At 41.0% G+C, this 22,551-nt stretch overlaps 1 protein-coding gene across 5 annotated transcripts in view; it reads left to right on the forward strand.

Annotated features, from left to right (window-relative positions):
- Positions 1–22,551, forward strand: part of mbd5 (methyl-CpG binding domain protein 5) — a 249,617-nt gene that overhangs the window by 26,199 nt on the left and 200,867 nt on the right. For all 5 annotated transcript variants that reach the window (XR_015757722.1, XM_087989241.1, XM_043694122.2 and 2 more), the window contains exons 2-4: positions 17,941–18,044; positions 18,144–18,277; positions 20,231–20,406. The gene's annotated coding sequence lies outside the window, so the exon portion shown is untranslated. The remainder of the gene's footprint in view (positions 1–17,940; positions 18,045–18,143; positions 18,278–20,230; positions 20,407–22,551) is intronic.

A 22,551-nucleotide genomic window follows, 5' to 3' on the forward strand; every position in this document is an offset into this window, starting at 1 on the left:
TCAGGGCATCATTTTTTAGCTGCACAATGTCGTGAAATTGAAGATTGATAATGTAATTCAAATATGCTTAATTAAACTGTGGTTAACACACTCTTGCTCCATCTGACTGGCAACTTAGCCCACCCAACCCACCTCAATTTAACCATTCTTTGTCAGCATTACATAGTGTTCTCTGGATATATTGGTTGTGAGACTGAGCAATAATGCTGCTGCAAAGTAATGTATTGTAATTTTAGTTAAATATACCAGACAATATTACTTAATTCAGGGAGCAAACATCAGGGTGAAAAATATTGATGGTTGTAGGTTTGCTGTTGATATGGTATATATGGTATATTTTGGAAGAGGCATATTGCTCAACGTGAAAGCCTGCCTGCTTGTGGTATATTGACTATATTTGGTGAAATTGCTAATGAAATTTTTATCTACTTTTGTACAACTGTCCATACAAATTGGATTTCTCATGTGGTAAATCATATATTCTCACAACGAAGGCTTTGTTGTAAGATGTTCTTTGGTTTGATCCATATTGAAAAAGAGAGGGAAATAATCTGAAATTTGGGTAGCTGAAATGAACATGTGAAAACTTCTGTCGCAATGTGGCTGTTGACTATTGAAACAACATGCTATCAGATATCAGTTTTCTAGTTTTCTGTTTCTATTGTGCAGAAGCAGAGATTTTTGACCATTACCATATGCTGGAATAAATTAACTGTGTTGTATTAAAGAGTAGAAGTCTGCCATGTCGTAGGCTGCATCAAGGTTTGATTTGAAAACATTTTCGAATAGCTAAATTAACAAGGGCATTTATTAGTAGCACAGTCAAAAATCTTTAATCTGCCTTCAAAATGCAGCCACAATGCTTTTTAGGCTATACTTGGTAGCAAGTAAACTTACCTTTTTACAGTTAATTATTCATATTGGGATTGATTTGTTGGAAATTTAGACATTGCTTTTTGTTTTGATAGTTCGATTTGTAGCTATTAGGAACTGTGCAGTCTTGGAAAGGACCTGAATTTATATGGCACTTTTCATAACTTCTGGTCATTGGAACTACCAGCCAACAAGAGATGAGTGAGAGGCAAGAATATCATGTGTATACTTGCCACTAAAATAAAATGAGAACAAGGAAGAACAGCAGCCCATGTTGGGCTTTTAATGCAACATAAATTTGAGCTAAGGCTGAATTCTAAAATAAGTGCATATCAAAACATAGTTCAGTGAACTTCAGAGTTGTGCAATGATATTGTAAATTTGTTGTTATGAAGTTAATGATTATCATAATACAATTGACGCTCAAAGGATTCATTCGCGTGCATCTTGCACATCTTAATTTTGCTTCTTGTTGCCCATGGTAAAATAGAGGGGCCAGTTGGAATATGATAATACTGTTGATTATTTATCCTTGAATTAAAAGACATATGAATTCTTTGGCTGTGAATGTTCATAGTTAATTAGGTATTCACTTGAAACTCAGATGGTTTACAGCAGCCGTTTTAATAGCCTATTCTGTCTACATTTCTAAATCCGTGAAAGTTCAAAATATCCGAGAACGTGAGACTTCCTTTGGCTAATTTACTCGTCAAATCCATGTAAAGAATATGATACTAGCTGGGCAAAGTAAACCATGTACACTAGGCACCAGACATCTCTGAAACTTGCCATTATGGTGTTGGTGTTGTAATAAATTAGTGCTTAACTGCAAGTTTAATTTTGCCTATGACTACAAGAAGCAAGTGTTAATGCAAGTTGTTGGTTCCCTTCATCCAAATTAGGCTGGACGCACCTCCAACTGATAAACAACAGTATTGACAATTGAACAAACACATCATCCTTCGATTGTGAAAATGACTTGTACCTGTGAAAGTCACAATGATTAAATTATTTTGGTTATTTGTTCTTTAAAATCAACCAAAACACTCTTCCACTGAAATTCATCGAAGCAGCCAAGGGAATAAATGGTAAAATTTTGAACATTTGGATTGGACTCCCAAACCTAAGGCGTGGTTTTCAGATGCACAGCAGGAAGTTTTATGGGAATTTGAGGAAAAGATCTTTTCACCTAGTAGGTGTTATATATCTGGAACTCTGCCTAAAAGAGTAGTGAAAGCAGGAGAAACTCTCGAGGCATATTTTGTTGAGCATTTCAAACATGACATTATACAAGGCTTTGGGCCAAGTGCTGGAAAATAGGATTAGATTAGGTAAGTGCTTGGTGACTCACATGGACATGATGAACTGAAGGGCCTTTTTCCATTTTGTGAAATCTTGATGACACTGATTCTCAGATGAACTCAATTGGAACAATATCTGGAAATTTCTAAGAAATTTCACAGCATATTGAGATTGCTTCAATTTACCAGAGTTTTAATTTACCATTTTAAAGTGTCACTTTTTATGTGAGAGAATGTGTGATAATAAAAGTCCTATTTATATTAGAACTGTCGTAAAGCCTGCTGCCTAATCTTTGAATTTGGATACTCAATCCAAGGGTAAGAAACCATGTTCCTTTCGCGTCTTGAGTAGAAGAAAGAGCACACCTGTCCTTGACAGGAAGTTTGGGTTGTGGTTTTCCCATTGGTAATGTGCTTCATTTACAGTTAAGGTTTCAGCATAGTGTGGTAATGTGTCAGAAATGTTCCTGTTCTGCTTACTGAAGCACTCAACTGCAGTAAAGACAGCTATATCCTTGAACCTGCAAGCTTGAGTTAGGCTTGAATATTCCATTTCTTGAGCACATGCAGGACTCTGCAGCATATACCGTAATTTGAAACAGTTCCCGTTTAAATATCACCCCTGTTTTCCCAGCATTGGCTTTTAAATTCTCATGATTGTTTTCAAATTCTTCCATGTCTCACGTATCTCAAACTTCTTCTATCTGTATAGTCTGCCTCAAATATCTGTGCTTTTGTCCTGAGTTTTCATTGCTACACCATTGGTGGCAGTACTTTGAGCTGTTTGGTTTATCTCTCCTTTTAAGACATTCCCCAAGCCTACCTTTTTTGGCTAAGCTTTTGGTCATGTGATCAAATATCATTATGCCTTGCTGTCACATTTTACTCAAATGTTTCTGTTAAACATGCTGGGATGTTTTCTAAATCTGTGGACACCATGGTCAGAAGTACACATGACACCAGGTTATGGTCCAGTTTATTTTAAATCATCAAGCTTTGAGTGTTGCTCCTTTGTCAGGTGAAGTGTACATAAACAATTTAGATGCAGATTTTATTGATGATGCGTTTGTTTTACAATTTAGAATGAAGTTCATTTTTTTCAAGCAGATTTGTGACTTAATTGGCAGAAGGAGCAGTTTGAGGTGACAATTTGAGAGGATTACACAAATAGTGTTCAGTATAATTTGAAATTTGTACATTTTAGATGACAAATTATCATTTGTATGTGCAATTCCCATCTCAAAAGTCTAGGACTGAAGCAAGATGTTGAAAATGTGTGGTAGTGTCAGCTAAGAATATCAAACCTTCTTACTATTTTAACCAGGAGAAAGTGAGGACTGCAGGTGCCGGAGATCAGAGCTGAAAAATGAGTTGCTGGAAAAGCGCAGCAGGTCAGGCAGGAGAATCGCGTTTCAGGCATAAGCCCTTCTTTCCTGAAACTTCAATTCTCCTGCTCCTTGGATGCTGCCTGACCTGCTGCGCTTTTCCAGCAACACATTTTTCAGCTGCTATTTTAACCAACCTGCTTGCATAGCCAGTGTCATCAAAGTCAGTGATTTAATCATCTATCTGCCTGTCGGTTTTTGCCAGTGCAGAATAGTTGACGTACAACACCTTTTTTTTTGGAGTACAGTGTTATGAAGCACTTCATAATTATTTAGTAATATGATAAAGATGCTATGTAAATGCAAGCCTTCCTCTCGTGCTCTCATTCTCTCTCTTTGCTACATATATGTTTAATCAGTTTGTTCATGTGTTACAGTACACATCTGAAGCAGATGGAATTGATTACCTTCTGGCTTAGAGGTAGGGACACTGCTACTGTGCTACAGGAGCTGCTTTCCTTACATTGGTATCAAAGATGTCAGGAATGTCTTGTGACAAACATGTATTTGGATTTCCTGCAAAAACTCAATTTGCAGTGATACCATTGCAAGGCTTTTGTAATTGTCATGGCCAAGAAAAGCGAATGCAAAATTATTCCTGTGACCTGTTGATTCAATCATGGGCTGTGACAAGATATGCATATTTTTGTAGATTACTAACTACTCTTGACGCAATGGTGATCTGCCTTCTTGGACTGCTACAGTATGTGTGTATTCCCAACAGCACTGTTGAAGGTGTTCCAGTATTTTGGCCCAATGATTATGATGGTTCCAAGTCAGGGTGATCAATGACTTTGGGGCATTTTGGAGGTAATGGTGGCTATTCCCCTTTGTATGCTGGAAGAAGTTGCACTTTTGGAAGATGATATCAAAGGCGTTCTGTTGATGTGATTGTTGCCCTTGTGCAAAAGTTGTCTTGATTGAGATTCGTTCCACCATTGATGCAAAGTTGCAGCAGTATGTTCTACCAACACTATATGCTCTGCAGCAATTGTCCAAGGCAGTATCAATACAACCTTCCAAACCAGAGACCCCTTCATGGGAACACAAGTGTATTGGAAAGGTGGGGGCCATTCAGTCCCACGGGCCTGTTCCATAATTCAATAAAATCATGGCTGGTCTGTGGCCCATGTCATTTTAATACCTTTGGTCAGCAAAAATATATATCTCTCAGATTTAAAATTAATCATAACTGATCCAGATTCCACTGCTCTTTGTAGAAGAGAGTTCCAAGCACCTGCCATCCTCTGTATAGAAGTGCTTCCTAACATATCTCCTGAATAGACTAGCCCTCATTTTTAGAGTGTGCCCCTTGTTCTAGGATCTCCAAATAGTGTTAATAGATTACTTGTCTGCCATGTCTTCAAGATTAACTGGGAAAAGATTTAGACCAGATCACCCCTTAAGCTTTAAAATTCTACAGAAAACAGGCCTAATTTATATTATCTCTCCTTAGAACTTAAGCCCTGAAATCCAGGTATCATTCTTGTAAACCTATCTTATACTCCCTCCAAGACCAATACATCTTCAAGTGGGGTAAGTGTATCAGATCCAAGTGGGATGTAACTAGTCTTTTATGTAGATGCAGCATGATTTCTACATCTTAGTACTTCAGTCTTCTCGATCTAAAGACCATTAGCCGCCTTGATCATTTTCTGCACATATTCATGGCATTTTAAAGTCCTGAATCCGCACAACTCTTTGGGCATCCACTGTGATTAATTTATGCCATTTGGAAAGTAACGTCATCGAAATAACCTCTCACTTTCTTAGATTGAAGTACATCCACCACAGTTTGCCCTTTCACCTAATCTGTCAATATCCCTTTATACTTTTATTCTATTATCTGCAGTGCTGCCCTACTTGTGTCATCAGCAAATTTGGATATCTGACTTTCTGTACCATTATACATGTCATTAATAAATAATGTGAATAATTGAGGCTTCAGCGCAAAAGTTTTGTGGGGCACCACTGGTCACATTCAATTAGAGTACCTACCCATTATCCCTATTTTGTCACCTGCCACTCAGCCAATCTCCCTCCTTTCAGTAATTTGCCCTCAATTGTAGGGGCTTCTACCTTAGTTAACAGTCTGTTCTGTGGTATTTTATCAGATGGCTTCTGGAAGTCCATACAAACAGCATCCATAGACAATCCCCTGTCCGCTACCAGAATCACCTCTTTAAAAAAAAATCATTGAGGTTTGTCAGACATGACATACCTGTCATGAATCCTTCCTGGTTGTTCCTGAATAGCTGAATACTTTCAAAGTGTTCAATTAGCCTTTTTTTATTATAGATTTCAAGAATTGACCCACTACTGATGTTAGGCTAACTGGGCTGTAATTCCAATATTTTCCTCTTTCATCCTCCTCAAATAGCAGAGTGCTGTCCAATTCATTAATCAAGAGGGACAACTCCTGAATCTAGGGAACTCCTGAAAGACTACAGTTCGGGCATCTACCTCCTCGAAGAATAAGGCCAACAAATGATAGAAACACCATTTCGAAATTCCTGTCTAAGTCCCACACCATGCTGTCCTGGAGCCATAATGCTGTTCCTTCCTTGTCATTGATGTAAAACCTAAAATGACACTGTGAGAGTGAGCTTGCTCACAACACTCTTTCCCCCCCCCCCCCCCCACCCTCCCCGCCCCCCCTAAAATGGACTAAAGTAGCCCATGACCATCTCTATCGAGGATGGATAATAAATCAGTGCCTTGATCCTTTGACTCATTTAAAGGAGTTTAACTATTCCCTCGACTATGATTGCTGAACCTGTCTTTGACTATGCACAAATAATTTATACCAGTGCAATTATGTCGTTATTCTGTCTAATCTGAAGATGCAGGCTGGTTGAAATCTACCTCATTTAACTTAGTGGAGCAAGTGATTGAATGAATCTTGGATCTACTAAGATTCAGTCTTGAATGATGAGCTGTTAGATCTCAGCTAGAGTATTGTGTGTAGTCATGAGTGTCACGTTTTGGGAAGAATGTGAATGCATTGGAGAGATTGCAGAAGCAATTTACAAGAACGATTCCAGGAAGGAGTAACTTCAGTTTGGAGGATAGATTGAAGAAATTTGGGTTGTTCTCCTTAATGAGAAGTAGGCTAAGAGGACATAATGGGAGAGGTTTTCAAAATCATTAAGTGGGCAGGATGGACTCGACTGGGATGAACTGTTCCTGCTCATAAAAGAAACAAGAACCAGAGGGCATAGGATTAAAGTCATGAGCAAAAGAAGTAATAGTGAAATGAGGAAAAACATTTTTGTTCTGCAGTGATTCCCCAAAGCCTGCTCACCATCTACAAGTTACAAGTCGGGATTGCGATCGAATGTTCTCCACTTGCATGGATGAGTGTAGCTGTGCCAGTACTGAAGAACATTCTTGGCAACATTCAGGACAAAGCAGCTAGCTTCAATAGCAGCACATTCAGTCCCTCCACCACAGACACACTGCAACAGCAGTGTGTAACCATCAAGTGTGCTGCAAAAATTCACCATGGCAACTCGCAAGGCAACTTCAAAGCCCATGATCACTACCATGTGGAAAGACAAAGGCATTAGATTCATGGGATCCAACCACCTGCAACTTCTCCTTCAAGCTACTCATGATCCTGAATTGGTAATACATTGCTGTTCCTTCAGTGTCACAAGGCCCAGTCTTAAACAGTTAATGGTAGGACCCTGGGGAGTGCTGTCAAGCAGAGAGATAGAGGAGTGCAGATACATAGATCCTTGAAAGTGACATCACAAGTAGACAGGATGGTGAAGGAGGTGTTTGGCATGCTTTCCTTGACGGTCAGAGCATTCAGTACAGGAGTTGGGCCTCATGTTATGGCCATTCAAGAAATTTGGTAAGATCACATTTGGAGTACTGCAGACAATTCTGGTTGCCTTGCTATAGGAAGGATGTTATTAACCTGGAAAGGGTGCAGAAAAGATTTACAAGGATATTATCGAGACTGGAGGGCTTGAGTTGTAAGGAGAGTTTGGAGAGATTGGGGCTACTTTTTGTTTCTGGAATTTAGGAGTTTGAGAGGGCATTTTATAGAGATTTATAAAGCTGTGAGGGGCACAGATCAAGTGAATAGCCAAGGTTTTTTTTTTCCCCAGTGTAGGGGAGTCCAAAACTAGAGGGCATAGGTTTAAGGTGTGAGGGGAAAGATTTAAAAAAGACCTGTGAGGTAGCCTTTTTACGCAGAGTAGTGCATGTATGGAATGAGCTGCCAGAGGAAATGGTAGAGGCAGGTACAATTACAATTTCTAAAAGACATTTAGACAATTTCATAGCAAAGATTTAGATGGATATGGGCTAAATGCAGGCAAATGGGACTAGTTCAGTTTAGGAAACCTGGTTGGCATCAATGAATTGAGCTGAAGGGGCTAATTCTATACTGTGTGACTCTGTGACTCTATGACTCTAATAGTTAGGAATGGAATGCACTGCCTGGAGGTCTAGTGGAAACTAGTTCACTGAGATGTTCAAGAGGGCGTCAGATTACGATTTAGATAAAATTAATGTGCAAGGGCATGAGGATGAAGGAGACTGCCACTAGGTAATGCTGTTCAGTAAATTAACCAGTACAGGCATGGTAAGCCAAATGGCCTTTTGCATCATAGAACTTTCATAATTCTGAAGTGAAGGGCTTGTGTCCGAAACATCTATTCTCCTGCACCTCAGATGCTGCCTGACCTGTACTTTTCTGGGACTGCCGTAGTGTTAAGGGTTCAGATGGAGAGGAGTTTAAGTGTATACAAGAAAATTTTCTGATTCAGTATGTGGATGTATCAACTAGAGGAGGTGCAAACCTCCATCTAGTATTGGGAAATAAGGCACAGCAGGTGACTTAGGTGTCAGTGGGGGAGCACTTTGGGGCTAGCAACCATAATTCTATTAGTTTTAAAATCATGATGGAAAAGGATAGACCAGATCGAAAAGTTGAAGTTCAAAATTGGAGGAAGGCTAATTTTGCTGGTATGAGGCAAGAACTTTCAAAAGCTGATTGGGAATAAATGTTCCCTGGTAAAGGGATGGCTGGAAAATGGGAATCCTTCAAAAATGAAATCGTGAGAATCCAGAGACAGTATATTCCTGTTAGGGTGAAAGGAAAGGCTGGTAGGTGTAGGGAAAGATGGATGACTCCAGAAATTGAGATTTTGGTTAAGAAAAAGAAGGAAGCATATGTCAGGTACAGACAGCAGAGATCGAATGAATCCTTAAGTATGCTCCTACTGCCTTTATGCTCTAAGAGGGAAATCAGGAGGGCAGAAAGGGACATGAGTTGGCTTTGGCAAACAGGGTTAAGGAAAATCCAAAGGGTTTTACAAATACAATAAGGACAAAAGGGTAACCAGGGAGAGAATAGGGCCCCTCAAAAATCAGCAAGGCAGCCTATGTGTGGAGCCACAGGAGATGGGAGAGATACGAAACGCGTATTTTGCATCAGTGTTTACCGTGGAGAAGAACATGAAAGATACAGAATGTGGAGAAAGAGATGGTGACATCTTGAAAAATGTCCATATTGCAGCGGAGGTCATGTTGGATATCTTGAAACGCATAACAGTAGACAAATCCCCAGGACTTGACAGTGTGTACACTATAACTCTGTGGGATACTAGGAAGATGATTGCTGGGCCCCTTGCTAACGTGGTGCTACTATTTGAGAAAGGTTGTAAAGAAAAAAAAAGAGAACTGTGGACAGGTGGGTGAGCCTGACATCAGTGATGGGCAAGTTGTTGGAGGGACAGGATTTACATATATTTGGAAAGACAAGCACTGATTCAGGGCATTTCGTATGTGGGAAATCATATCTCAGGAACTTGATTGAGTTTTTGGAAGAAGTAACAAAGAGGATTGAGGGCAAAGCGGTAGACATGATCTATATGGACTTCACGAAGGCGTTCGACAAGGTTCCTGTTGGGAGACTGGTTAGCAAGGTTAGATCTCATGGAATAGAGGGAGAATTAACCATTTGGATACAGAACTGCCTCAAAAGTAGAGACAGAGGATGGCGGTGGAGGGTTGCTTTTCAGACTGGAGGCCTGTAACCAGTGGTGTGCCACAAGAATCTCTGCTGGGTCCACTACTTTTTGTCATTTATATAAAAGTTTTGGATGTGAACAAAGGAGGTATAGTTAGTAGGTTTGCAGATGACACCAAAATTGGTGGTGAAGTGGACAGCAAAGAAGGTTACCTCAAATTACAACGTGGCCTTGATCAGATCGGCCAAAGGGCTTCAGAGTAGCAGATGTAGTTTAATTTAGATAAATGCGAGGTACTGCATTTTGGAAAAGCAAATCAGAGCAGGACTTATACACGTAATGGTAAGGTCCTGGGGAGTGATGGTGAACCAAGAGACCTTGAAGTGCAGGTTCATGGCTCCTTGAAAGTAGAGTCACAGATAGATAGGATAATGAAGAAGGCGTTTGGTATGCTTTCCTTTATTGGTCAGAGTATTGAGTACAGGAATTGGGAGGTCCTGTTGCAGCTGTCCAGGACGTTGGTTAGGCCACTGTTGGAATATTGCATGCACTCCTGGTCTCCTTCCTATTGGAAGGATGTTGTGACACTTGAAAGGGTTCAGAAAAGATTTATAAGGATGTTGCCAGGGTTGGAGGATTTGAGCTATAAGGAGAGGCTGAATAGGCTGGGGCTGTTTTTTCCCTGGAATCTCGGAGGCTGAGGGGTGACCAGAGTTAGTCATAGAGATGTACGGCACAGAAATAGAACCTTCGGTTCAACTCGTCCATGCCAACCAGATATCCCAACCTAATCTAGTGCCATTTGCCAGCACCTGGCCCACATCCGTCCAAACTCCCTCTATTCGTGTACCTTCCAGATGCCTTTTAAATGTTGCATCCATACTCACCTTAACACTTTCTCTGGCAGCTCATTCTATACACCTATCACCTTCTGTGTTACAACCCTTAGGTCTCTTTTATATCTTGCATCTCTCACCCTAAATCTATGCCCTCTAGTTCTGGACTCCCCCCACCCCAGGGAAAATACTTTGTCTATTTATCCTATCCATGCCCCTCATGATTTTATAAACCTCTATAAGGTCATCCCTCAGCTTCCGATGCTCCAGGGAAAACAGCCCTGGCCTATTCAATCTCTCCTTCTAGCTCAAATCCTCCAACCCTGGCAACAGCCTAATAAACCTTTTCTGAGCCCTGTCAAATTTCACAATATCCTTCCGATAGGAAGGAGACCAGAAGTGCATGCAAACTCCCAACAGTGGCCTAACCAATGCCCTGTACAGCCACAACATGACCTCCCAACTCCTGTACTCAATACTCTGACCAAGAAAGAAAAGCATACCAAACGCCGCCTTCACTATCCTATCTACCTGCGACTCCACTTTCAAGGAGCTATGAACCTGCACTCCAAGGTCTCTTTGTTCAGCAACACTCCCAAGGACCTGATTGAGATTTATAAAATCATGAGGGGCATTGATAGAATAAATAGACAAGGTCTTTTCCCTGGCATTCGGGAATGCAGAACTAGAGGGCATAGGTTTAGGGTGAGAGGGGAAATGATATAAAAGGGACCTAAGAGGCAACATTTTCTCACTGGTTGGTGCCTGTATGGAATGAGCTGCCAGAGGAAGTGGTGGAGGCTGGTACACTTAGAGCATTTAAAAGGCATTTGGGTGGGTATATGAATAGGAAACGTGGAGAGGGATGTGGGCCAAGTGCAAGCAAATGGAATTAGATTAGGATAGGATATCTGGTCGGCGTGGACATGTTGGACTGAAGGATCTGTTTCCGTGCTGTACATCTCTCTGCGGTTTTGGCTCTGATCTCCAGCATCTGTAGTCCTCACTTGGGCCTGATTGAAGTCTGTATGCTCACAAGTCTATAAGTAGTACATAGGACCATTTGAACCAGGAAAGAACTCCTATTAAATTAAAATTTCTTTGCGTTTGAAAATAATTAGGAAACAGATGTAACTTGAAAATTGTTACACCAAGTGTATCCATACTTTATGCCACAATGGGCCTTTGAGATCAATGAACATGAATGAAAAGTCGTCATTATTTTACTATGAAATTTCTTATCCTCTAAGCGTGGGTTCATATAGACTTCCTCTAAATTATGCTTTAAAACCTCTATATGTTAATCCACACCCATGACCAACGCCACCACCACAAAGGGCTAAAGCAGATGTATGGGATCGCAATCACCTACAAGATTTCTCCAAGCTAAACATATCCAGTTTCAGAACTAGATTACCATTCCTTTACTGTCACTGGGTTAACAATCCTAGAACTGCATCCCCAACAACAAATCCTAACAATCCTAAAATTTGTTAGGATTTACAAACATCCTAAGGATTCAAGAGACAGTTCTACACCAAGTAGGTAGAGGCAATAAATACTTAATTTAGCCAGACACACCAACATTCCATTTATCAACAGTAATTTAAAGAAAACCTTGACATTAATGAACTTTGTTAGTTAAATATTTTCACAAGTTTGTGTTTCTTGGTTATTCCATACACTGGAAATGTAGCTTCTGTGTTGTGTTTGATTTAGAAATACCAGTTCGATTACAGTTTTTATTTTACTTCCTCAATCTCAGTGGATTACAGTCTAAACATTTCAATTCGCTTTAAGGTTTTGAGGCCATTAACTACTTGAGAAGGAAATTCAAGCTCCCAGTTTTTAACTGGAAGAATAGTGCCACAAGGTTTCATGCTTTTAACAAAGAGTTGTACTGCACAGAGCTAAGCAAAGGATTTATTTCATAAAACTTCATTACTTTGCAGGATCTTGAGACTTCCTTTCCTGCTTGTCCTGAGTTAACACTGTTGTGCCAAAGGACTTAACAAATCACTTTAAATCTTCTCCATTTCCTAACCTGACAATTAGAATTCCAGACTTCTCTTTCTCTGCAACAGTTTAATTGCTGAACTCTTCCACTAATTGTGCCAGGTAAATCTGCAATTTCCAGTCCTCCAGTACTGCAAGTTTACATTCTGAATATGGACTCCATTGGCAATTCCTCCTCAGTGACTTGCACGCTGACTCCTAATGTCTTTTTATCCTCTTTGTTTCAGATGCGAAAGAGAATTTTTTTTGTAGTATTCAAAGTTAAACCATTTTTAGGGTTATACAACACAACCTTTGGCTCAATTTTTCCATGCCAACCAGGTTTCCTAAACTGAACTAGTCCCATTTGGCCCATATCCCCCTCAATCTTTCCTTTCCATGTGCCTTTTCAAACATTTTTTAAATGGTGTAATTTCTGTGGAGGCAAAAAAACAGCTCTCAGATTGTGGAGAGTCTGTCTTTTTGAAATCTGTCTCCCTACTTCGGATGTCATGTGAGTTCCAAACTAATAATCACTCATTCCCAGATCTGAAAAGTATATGAATACATTAAGATCTTCTCTTGTGTACTATTCGCTTTCAAAACCTCATTTAATCTGCCTTCATAAGGAGACATGTAGTTTCACAATCAGCACCAAATCTCAGAAACAGTTACCCATTGTTCAAATGCTTTTTGTCTTTAAACTTCTTAGTCTGGCCTAAGTGAATAAATACAGGCCCCACCATTGGATTTCAAGTAATTGAAATTCAATTTGTCATTTTCCTAAACCAAGTGTCTCCTCTTCCCTTACTTTTAAGAATTCAATTTGCAATATTGAGTTTTCTTCTTAATAATGAATTTAGACATTTTTGTGACACAATTTATAGAGTCACAGAGATGTACAGCATGGAAACAGACCGTTCGGTCCAACTCATCCATGCCGACCAGGTATCCCAACCTAATCTAGTCCCATTTGCCAGCACTTGGCCCATATCCCTCCAAACCCTTCCTATTCATATACCCATCCAGATGCCTTTTAAATATTGCAATTGTACCAGTCTCCACCACTTCCTCTGGCAGCTCATTTGGTGCATGCACCACTGTGTGGAAAAAGTCCATACATCAGAATAAAATTGGTCCTTTTCTTACAAATAATTATCCTTAGTGACTTCAGTATGTTCTTTGTGTTGAACTGTAAAGTTCACTACTTTCATTGTCTATGTTGAAAGTTTATATAAACAGGCTGGTAGTAATGGAGTAAATGGCAGCGCAGGCGGTGAAATGTTCCTCCTGCAGGATGTTTGAGGTAGGGGTGACCACCGATACTCCTGCCGACTTCGTCTGCAGGAAATGCAGTCAGATCCTGATCCTCACCGAACGAGTTAGGGAACTGGAACTGGAGTTGGATGAACTGAGGATTATTCGAGAGGCTGAGAGGGTGATTGATAGAAGCTACAGGGACATAGTTACGCCGGAGAACAGAGGTAGCTGGGTAACAGTTAGAGGTGGGAAGGGGAAGAAGCAGGCAGTGCAGGGTTCCCCTGTGGTCGTTCCCCTAAAAAATAAATATACAGCTTTGGAAACTGTTGGGGGGGACAGCGTTGCAGGTGTAAGCTGCAGTGAAGGGGTCTGTGGCTCTGAGACTCAGAAGGGAAAGGGGGAGAGGAGGAGAGCGCTAGTTATAGGGGACTCTCTAGTTAGAGGGACGGACAGGCGGTTCTGTGGACATGGGCGAGACTCACGGATGGTTTGTTGCCTCCCGGGTGCTAGGGTCCGAGACGTCTCAGACCGTGTCTTCAGAATCCTTAAGGGGGAGGGTGTGCAGCCAGAAGTCGTGATGCACATTGGCACCAACGACATAGGTAGGAAGAGGGGTGGGGAGGTTATTCAAGAGCTCAAGGAGTTAGGCTGGAAGCTAAAAGCTAGGACAGACAGAGTCGTCATCTCTGGGTTGTTGCCGGTGCCACGTGACAGTGAGGCAAAGAATAGGGAGAGAGTGCAGTTGAACACGTGGCTGCAAGGCTGGTGTAGGAGGGAGGGCTTCAGATATTTGGACAATTGGACTGCATTCTGGGGAAGGTGGGACCTGTACAAACAGGACGGGTTGCACCTGAACCAGAAGGGCACCAATATCCTGGGGGGTAGGTTTGCTAGCACTCTTCGGGGGGGTTTAAACTAATTTAGCAGGGGGATGGGATCCGGACTTGTAGTCCAGCAAGTAGGTTAGCTGTTTGTCAGGATGCCCAAGACTGTAGGGGGGCTGTGGAGAAGATAGCACTGACAGGGACTACTAGCGGACACAGAGATGGGCTCAAGTGCGTATACATCAACGCAAGGAGTATCAGAAATAAGGTGGTTGAACTTAATGCGTGGATCGGTACCTGGGACTACGATGTTGTGGCCATCACGGAAACGTGGATAGATGTGGGACAGGAATGGCTGTTGGAGGTTCCTGGTTACAGGTGTTTCAGTAAGATTAGGGAGGGTGGGAAAAAAGGAGGGGGGGTGGCATTGCTAATTAGAAATGGTATAACGGCTGCAGAAAGGAAGTTTGAGGGGGATCTGCCTCTGGAGGTAGTATAGTATGGGCTGAAGTCAGAAATAGGAAAGGTGCAGTCACCTTGTTGGGTGTTTACTATAGGCCCCCCAATAGCAGCAGAGATGTGGAGAAACAGATTGGGAAACAGATTTTGGAAAGGTGCAGAAGCCACAGGGTCGTAGTCATGGGCGACTTCAACTTCCCAAATATTGATTGGAAGCTCTTTAGATCAAGTAGATTGGATGGGGCGGTGTTTGTGCAGTGTGTCCAGGAAGCTTTTCTAACGCAGTATGTAGATTGTCCAACCAGAGGGGAGGCCATATTGGATTTGGTACTCGGTAATGAACCGGGACAAGTGGTGGGCTTGTTAGTGGGTGAACATTTTGGTGATGGTGACCACAATTCTGTGACTTTCACCTTGGTTATGGAGAGAGATAGGTGCGCACAACAAGGTAGATTTTATAATTGGGGGAAGGGAAATTACGATGCTGTAAGGCAGGATTTGAGGAGCATACGTTGGGAGCATCGGCTGTCAGGGAAGGATGTGGTGGAAATGTGGAACTTTTTCAAAGAGCAGATACGACGTGTCCATGATATGTATGTACCTATCAGGCAGGAAAGAAATGGTCGTGTGAGGGAGCCTTGGTTGACGAGAGAGGTTGAATGTCTGGTAAAGAGGAAGAAGGAGGCTTACATAAGGTTGAGGAAACAGGATTCAGACAGAGCAGTGGAGGGATACAGGATAGCCAGAAGGGACCTGAAGAAAGGGATTAGGAGAGCTAAGAGAGGGCATGAAAAATCGTTGGCGGATAGGATCAAGGATAACCCCAAGGCATTTTATGCGTATGTGAGAAACCAGAGAATGACGAGAACGAGGGTAGGTCCGATCAAGGACAGTAGTGGGAGACTGTGTATTGAGTCGGAAGAGATAGGAGAGGTCTTGAACAAGTACTTCTCTTCAGTATTTACGAACGAGAGGGACCGTATTGTAGAAGAGGAGAGTGTGAAATGGACTGGTAAGCTAGAAGAGATACCTGTTAGAAAGGAAGATGTGTTGGACATTTTGAACAACTTGAGGATAGACAAGTCCCCCGGGCCTGACGGGATATATCCTAGGATTATGTGGGAAGCAAGAGAGGAAATTGAAGTACCGTTGGCAATGATCTTCTCGTCTTCACTGGCAAAGGGGGTGGTACCAGGGGACTGGAGAGTAGCGAATGTTGTGCCCCTGTTCAAAAAAGGGAATAGGGATAACCCCGGGAATTACAGGCCTGTTAGTCTTACTTCTGTGGTAGGCAAAGTAATGGAAAGGGTACTGAGGGATAGGATTTATGAGTATCTGGAAAGACACTGCTTGATTAGGGACAGCCAGCACGGATTTGTGAAGGGTAGGTCTTGCCTTACAAGTCTTATTGAATTCTTCGAGGAGGTGACCAAGCATGTGGATGAGGGAAGAGCAGTGGATGTAGTGTACATGGATTTTAGTAAGGCATTTGATAAGGTTCCCCATGGTAGGCTTATGCGGAAAGTCAGGAGGCATGGGATAGAGGGAAATTTGGCCAATTGGATAGAAAACTGGCTAACCGGTCGAAGGCAGAGAGTGGTGGTAGATGGTAAATACTCAGCCTGGAGCCCAGTTACAAGTGGAGTTCCGCAGGGATCAGTTCTGGGTCCTCTGCTGTTTGTAATTTTTATTAATGACTTAGATGAGGGAGTCGAAGGGTGGGTCAGTAAATTTGCAGATGATACGAAGATAGGTGGAGTTGTGGACAGTGAGGAGGGCTGTTGTCGGCTGCAGAGGGACTTAGATATGATGCAGAGCTGGGCTGAGGAGTGGCAGATGGAGTTCAACCCTGCCAAGTGTGAGGTTGTCCATTTTGGAAGAACAAATAAGAATGCGGAATACAGGGTTAATGGTAGGGTTCTTAGTCAGGTGGAGGAACAGAGGGATCTTGGGGTCTATGTACATAGATCTTTGAAGGTTGCCACTCAGGTGGATAGAGTTTGTAAGAAGGCCTATGGAGTATTATCGTTCATTAGCAGAGGGATTGAATTCAAGAGTCGTGAAGTGATGTTGCAGCTGTACAGGACTTTGGTTAGGCCACAGTTGGAGTACTGTGTGCAGTTCTGGTCGCCTCACTATAGGAAAGATGTGGAAGCTTTGGAGAGGGTGCAGAGAAGATTTACCAGGATGTTGCCTGGAATGGAGAGGAAGTCGTACGAGGATAGGTTGAGAGTTCTCGGCCTTTTCTCGTTGGAACGGCGAAGGATGAGGGGTGACTTGATAGAGGTTTATAAGATGATCAGAGGAATAGATAGAGTAGACAGTCAGAAACTTTTTCCCCAGATACAACAGAGTGTTACAAGGGGACATAAATTTAAGGTATAGGGGAGATGTCAGGGGTGGGTTCTTTACCCAGAGAGTGGTGGGGGCATGGAATGCGCTGCCCGTGGGAGTGGTGGAGTCGGAATCATTGGCGACCTTTAAGCGGCATTTGGATAGGTACATGGATGGGTACTTAATCTAGGTTAGAAGTTCGGCACAACATCGTGGGCCGAAGGGCCTGTTCTGTGCTGTATTGTTCTATGTTCTAAATATGATTGGTTGTGTAGTTAAGCTAACGAGTGCTAGAGAATTGTCCTCCACTGTCCTCCTTGTTGTTCACAACCTGCAATTCCAATTGAAGCTGTATGTTAAGATTTTACTAGCTGATGTTTGTAGTCACTCTGTTTAAGTGCGGTGTTTTCAAGAATTCGAAGGCTGATGGTGCTTGTGGAATTTACCCTACATGACTGACTGACTATTTCTTTTTGGTAGGGAGCCGGGGGGATAAAAAGAAGCTACGTTGTTTGTCTCTTTCTTTTTCCGCAGAACAAATATTAAATTAACACCTTTCCAAAACCTCATCTGGGCAAGAGAGTATTTCTATTAGCAGAACACGTTGTGAAAAATGCTTAATGTATGATGGAAAAATGCAATTTGCTAAATAACAGCCCACACCTGTTTTTGTTGGTCTTCAATAGATGCCTGGTAGACCAGCGTAGAAGATGGCTTAAGAACAGTAACAGTTGAATATAATCAAATACATGTATCAAACTTTTACCTGAGAACATGAGAAATAAGACAGGTGTGTACCAATAAGCCCCTCAAGCATGCTTTATCATTCAGTAAAGATAATGGCTGACCTCATTGTGACCTTAACTCCATTTTCCACCTGTTCTCTTAGTCTCTAGGCAAGGAAAAACAATCTGTCATTTAGCCTTGAATATGGTAATTGACCTTGCTCCTCCACTGCTAACTGAAGAAGCGAATGTTAAGCACAAGTGACTCTGAAGACCGATCAGGAATTTCTTCTCAATGGTAGACCTCTAATTTTTAATGTACCCCATGTTCAAGATTTCCAGTGGGAGAAAACATTCTCTCAGCACGAACTCCATTAGATCCCCTCAGAATCTCATTCACTTTAATAAGGTTATCCTTCTAAAGTCTTATGAATATGAGCCCACCCTGCTACATTTTACCAAAAAGATTGCCCCTTCATCCCAGTTGTCAGCCAAGTGGACCTTTGCTGAACTGCTCCCAATGCGTGTGCTCACTCTTAAGTAAAGTGATCAAGTAGCACATAGTATTTGGCGTTATTTCACCAAAATTCCTCTGTTTGTCGCAAGACTTTCTTACTTGAATTTTCCATCTTCCTTTACATAAAGACAAACATTGTCTTTTCCTTCCTCATTATTGCCGCACCTGGCTGATGACTTGCGATTCATCGAGGACACCCAAGTACCTCTTGTGCAGCATTTTACGTTCTTCCAAAATTTAAATCATTTCCTTTTCTAAGCCTGCTGGCAAAGTGCACAGTTTCACATAATATCCTGCATTATATTCTAGCTGCCAAAGTTTTAGCGTACAGTTAACCTTAAAATAAGTGACATATAAAAGACAAACCTTAAGGCTTTTTGCCTGAATGCTTGGAGCATTTACAATAATGTAGAAGAATTAATGTCGCATATAGATGAAAACAAGTATAATATAGTCAGGATTATGGAGACATGAAGACAGGGTGACCAGAGATGAGAACTAAATATCTAGGTATCTTTAAAATTTAGAAATGACAGACAAAAAGGAAAAGGTGGTGATGTTGCATTGTTGGTTAAAGAGTTTTGGAATATTGAGGAAGGATATTGGCTCCAATTGTGTGTGAAATCTGTAGAGATGAGCTGAGAAACATCAAGGAACAACAAACATTGGTAGGACTTGCATGTAGACCCACAAAGTGTTGTAGTGATGTGGGAGTGACATTAAAACAGGAAATGACAGACTCATTCAATGAAGGAATATCTGTAATCATGGATGTCTTTAATCTGCAAAGAGAGTGGGAAAATTGACTTAGTAATAAAACCATAATGGAAAAAATTCCAGGAATGTATACAGGATGGTTTTCTGGAACAATATGTTGAAGAACCCACAAGAGAACAGGCTATCCTAGATTGGGTATTATGTAATGAGAATGGCATAATTGGCAATCCAGTCGAGTGAAATCTCTTGGGGATGAGTGACCATAACATAGTTTCCATCCTAAAATAGAATTCTAACATAGTTGATTCTGAGACTGGGGTCCAAAATCCAAATAGAGGAGGAGAAACCGGAGGATGTGGTTTATTTGGACTTTCAGAAGGTTTTTGGCACAGTCCCACATGGGAGATTAATGTGTAAACTTGGGGGTAATATATAAACTAGATAGAAGATTGGTTGGCAGAAAGGAAACAGTTGAAATGAATGGCCCTTTTTGCAAAAGGCAATAGTGACTTGTGGGGTAGAGCAGCATCCTTGCTAGAGCTGCAGCTATTCACAATATATATTGATGATTTAGGTCAGGGATCGAAATGTAACATCTCCAAATGAGCAAATAACATGAAGGTGGGCTTGTCAGGTTGCTGCCCCCTCCCCAAAAAATTTTAATATACATCTGAGGGGCAGCTTTTTCACGCAGAGGGTAATGCTTGTATGGAATGTTGCCAGTGCAAGTGGTGGAGACTGGTACAATTGCAACATTTAAAAGGTATCTGGATGTGTACGTGAATAGGAAGGGTTTAGAAGGAGATGGGGCAAATGGGGCAAAATTAATTTGGGACATCTGGTTGGTATGGATGAGTTGGACTAAAGGGTCTGCTTCTGTGCTGTATATCTATGACTCTAAAAGTACTTCACCCAAGAAGATGCAATGTTTAGTGAGGTGAATAGCAAGATTCCAATGAATAACTATTAACTAGCTAGTGTTCAGGCACTGATTATTTTTCTTATCTTTCCACTAAGGCCAGGGAAATTGAGGGCAATTCTATAAAATCCAACGAAGAAACTAACAAAGACTTGGATTCTGCCACCCCACAACCCGAATCTGGAAGTTGCCTCCATGGCAGTATTTCTCAACAACTGAACAGCAACTGGATACTCTGATAGGGTTTTGGACTCTGTCTTTTATGGTTGTTTATGTAAGTTCTAAGTCAGGTCTTGTTCTTTTTTTCTTTATCTGCATCTGTATAACTCTGGTTGCAGCTAAATTTTCCCACTATCTTGATCCTAACAAAACATGACAGCCTTTTGTAAAGGAGATGGTGGGCATTCGTGTTCCTTTCAAATGCTGCATTAAACTGCGGTATGCTGTCTCAGTCACAGCATGTCTAAGTTTGCAAGATTTAGTTCACGGGAGTTTCTGTTTATGAAAAGTGCTGTACTACAGTGATTGTCTATTATATGTTGGTAAAAAGCCCAGATTGTAACATATGATAAATGAACACTTAGAATGCATTTTGGAATTGTTAAGTTTAAGAACAAAACTGAGTGGATATTGTATTCTGAAATAAAAACCATGTTTGCACAGTGTCCTATGAAGAAGTTTTCTGGCTATTAACAAATGAAAAATACTTGTTCTCAGCAGTTTAAATTGTCTTGAAATTATTTCTCAATAAAACACAGAAAATAGTTCTTTTTACCTGTGAAGTTGATGACATTGTAATCAAAGTAATGAGGGTATGCTGAAGCCATTTATAGTTAATTCAGTTGTCAAAACGCAGTATGCTGAAACTGGAATAATTGTATGTAGATATGTTTAACTTTTTTTTTGTTAACAAGGTTTTAGTGGATTAGTTAGTTTTGAAATTAAGCAGACTGTTCATCGCCAGTTAGTGAATGTTCCTGAAAATTGAACTAACAACAAAATAGTCACTTGCACTTAACTCTAAAGAAAGGAGAATGTCATAATGTGCATGGGTATTGTTATCAGTCCAATCTTTGATCATCCATTCACTATAACATTGCTGTTGGTAAAGGTCTGTTTGATCAATCACCTCTGCACAATCTCCATTAAAATCATTACTATCTCTCAGCTTTGCCATTTTCTAGTTTAGCCTCTTCTCCATTTCCTTGAGTCTCTCAGATGCATGGATATAACATCAGTGATGGAGCAAATAAAATTGAGGATACTGAAGTGGTCAGAATTTAAGGTCTGCAAATTGAGTTACAGGACCAGAGAGTATGGAGATGGAATGGGAAGTGGCCATGGAAAGACTTGAAAGTCAGATTGAGAATTTTGAAACATTAATGTGGTTGCTTAATTGGGAGCCAATGTAGGTCAGCAAGCATGGATAATGGGTTAATGTGTTAATGTAACTCAGTGACAAGGCAGGGTTAGTGGAATTTTAGCTGATGTCATGTTTATGGAGTGTGGGAAGCTGGCCAGTTTTGGAAGAGTCAAGTCTAAGGCAAACAAAGACATGGATGGGGATTTCAGCTTTTGGGCCAAAGCAAGGATGCAGTTGGAACCCGTGACAAAGACAGAAATCTACCACTTGACCAAGGCTTTAGTCATCTGATCTAATCTCATTGTATGTGGCTTAGAGCCAAAGTTACTTTAACTATGGTCCTGTACAGCATCTTGCACATTTATAAGGCATGCTTTGCAGAATATATCTTGTTGGAATCAAAGATGATTGAAATCTACAAAAGTTGGTGCCACCAAAAAGAGGAGGAAAGGTGATGTTTTGTTGGGTTGCAGCCATATGATTTGATATTCAGACAAACCTGTTTTTGGAAGAAACAATAATTTGCACGTTTAATCATTGGATTAGGGTTTTGATGTCTCTTGGGAGACTGTAGCATGGTAGTTAAGTTGTTGGACTAAACATTCAAAGGCACAGGCTCATTTGGAGACTTGGGTTCAATTCCCACCAAGGCAGTTGATGAAAGGTGAATTGAATAAAACCTGGAATCAAAAATGAGTCTGGTGACCGGATATCTTTTGTGGATTATTGTTAAACCCAAAGGTCTGTTTCTATGCTGTACATCTCTATGACTCTATGTTCTTTTGCGCAGGAAATTCACTCTGACCTGGTCTTGCCTACTTGCGACTCCAGACCGACAGTGACTATTTACTGCCCTCTGAAATGATCTGGAGAGCTGATCCGTTCAAAGTAATTAGATCTAGCCGACACATCCTGTACAAGAATCTAAAACTATACTTTGAGAACATTCTTTAAGAAGTCTTTCTAGTTTACATTGATACTTTTATATCTGTACTTGCAATTAAATAGCTTATTAACATTATTTGGCATTGCTATTTTTGTGAGCTTGGTCTACAT

Source organism: Chiloscyllium plagiosum, unplaced genomic scaffold (assembly GCF_037043375.1).
Source record: "Chiloscyllium plagiosum isolate Xiang-an unplaced genomic scaffold, Cpla_swu_hap1 HiC_scaffold_7, whole genome shotgun sequence".
In the NCBI taxonomy this organism is placed as follows: Eukaryota; Metazoa; Chordata; class Chondrichthyes; order Orectolobiformes; family Hemiscylliidae; genus Chiloscyllium; species Chiloscyllium plagiosum.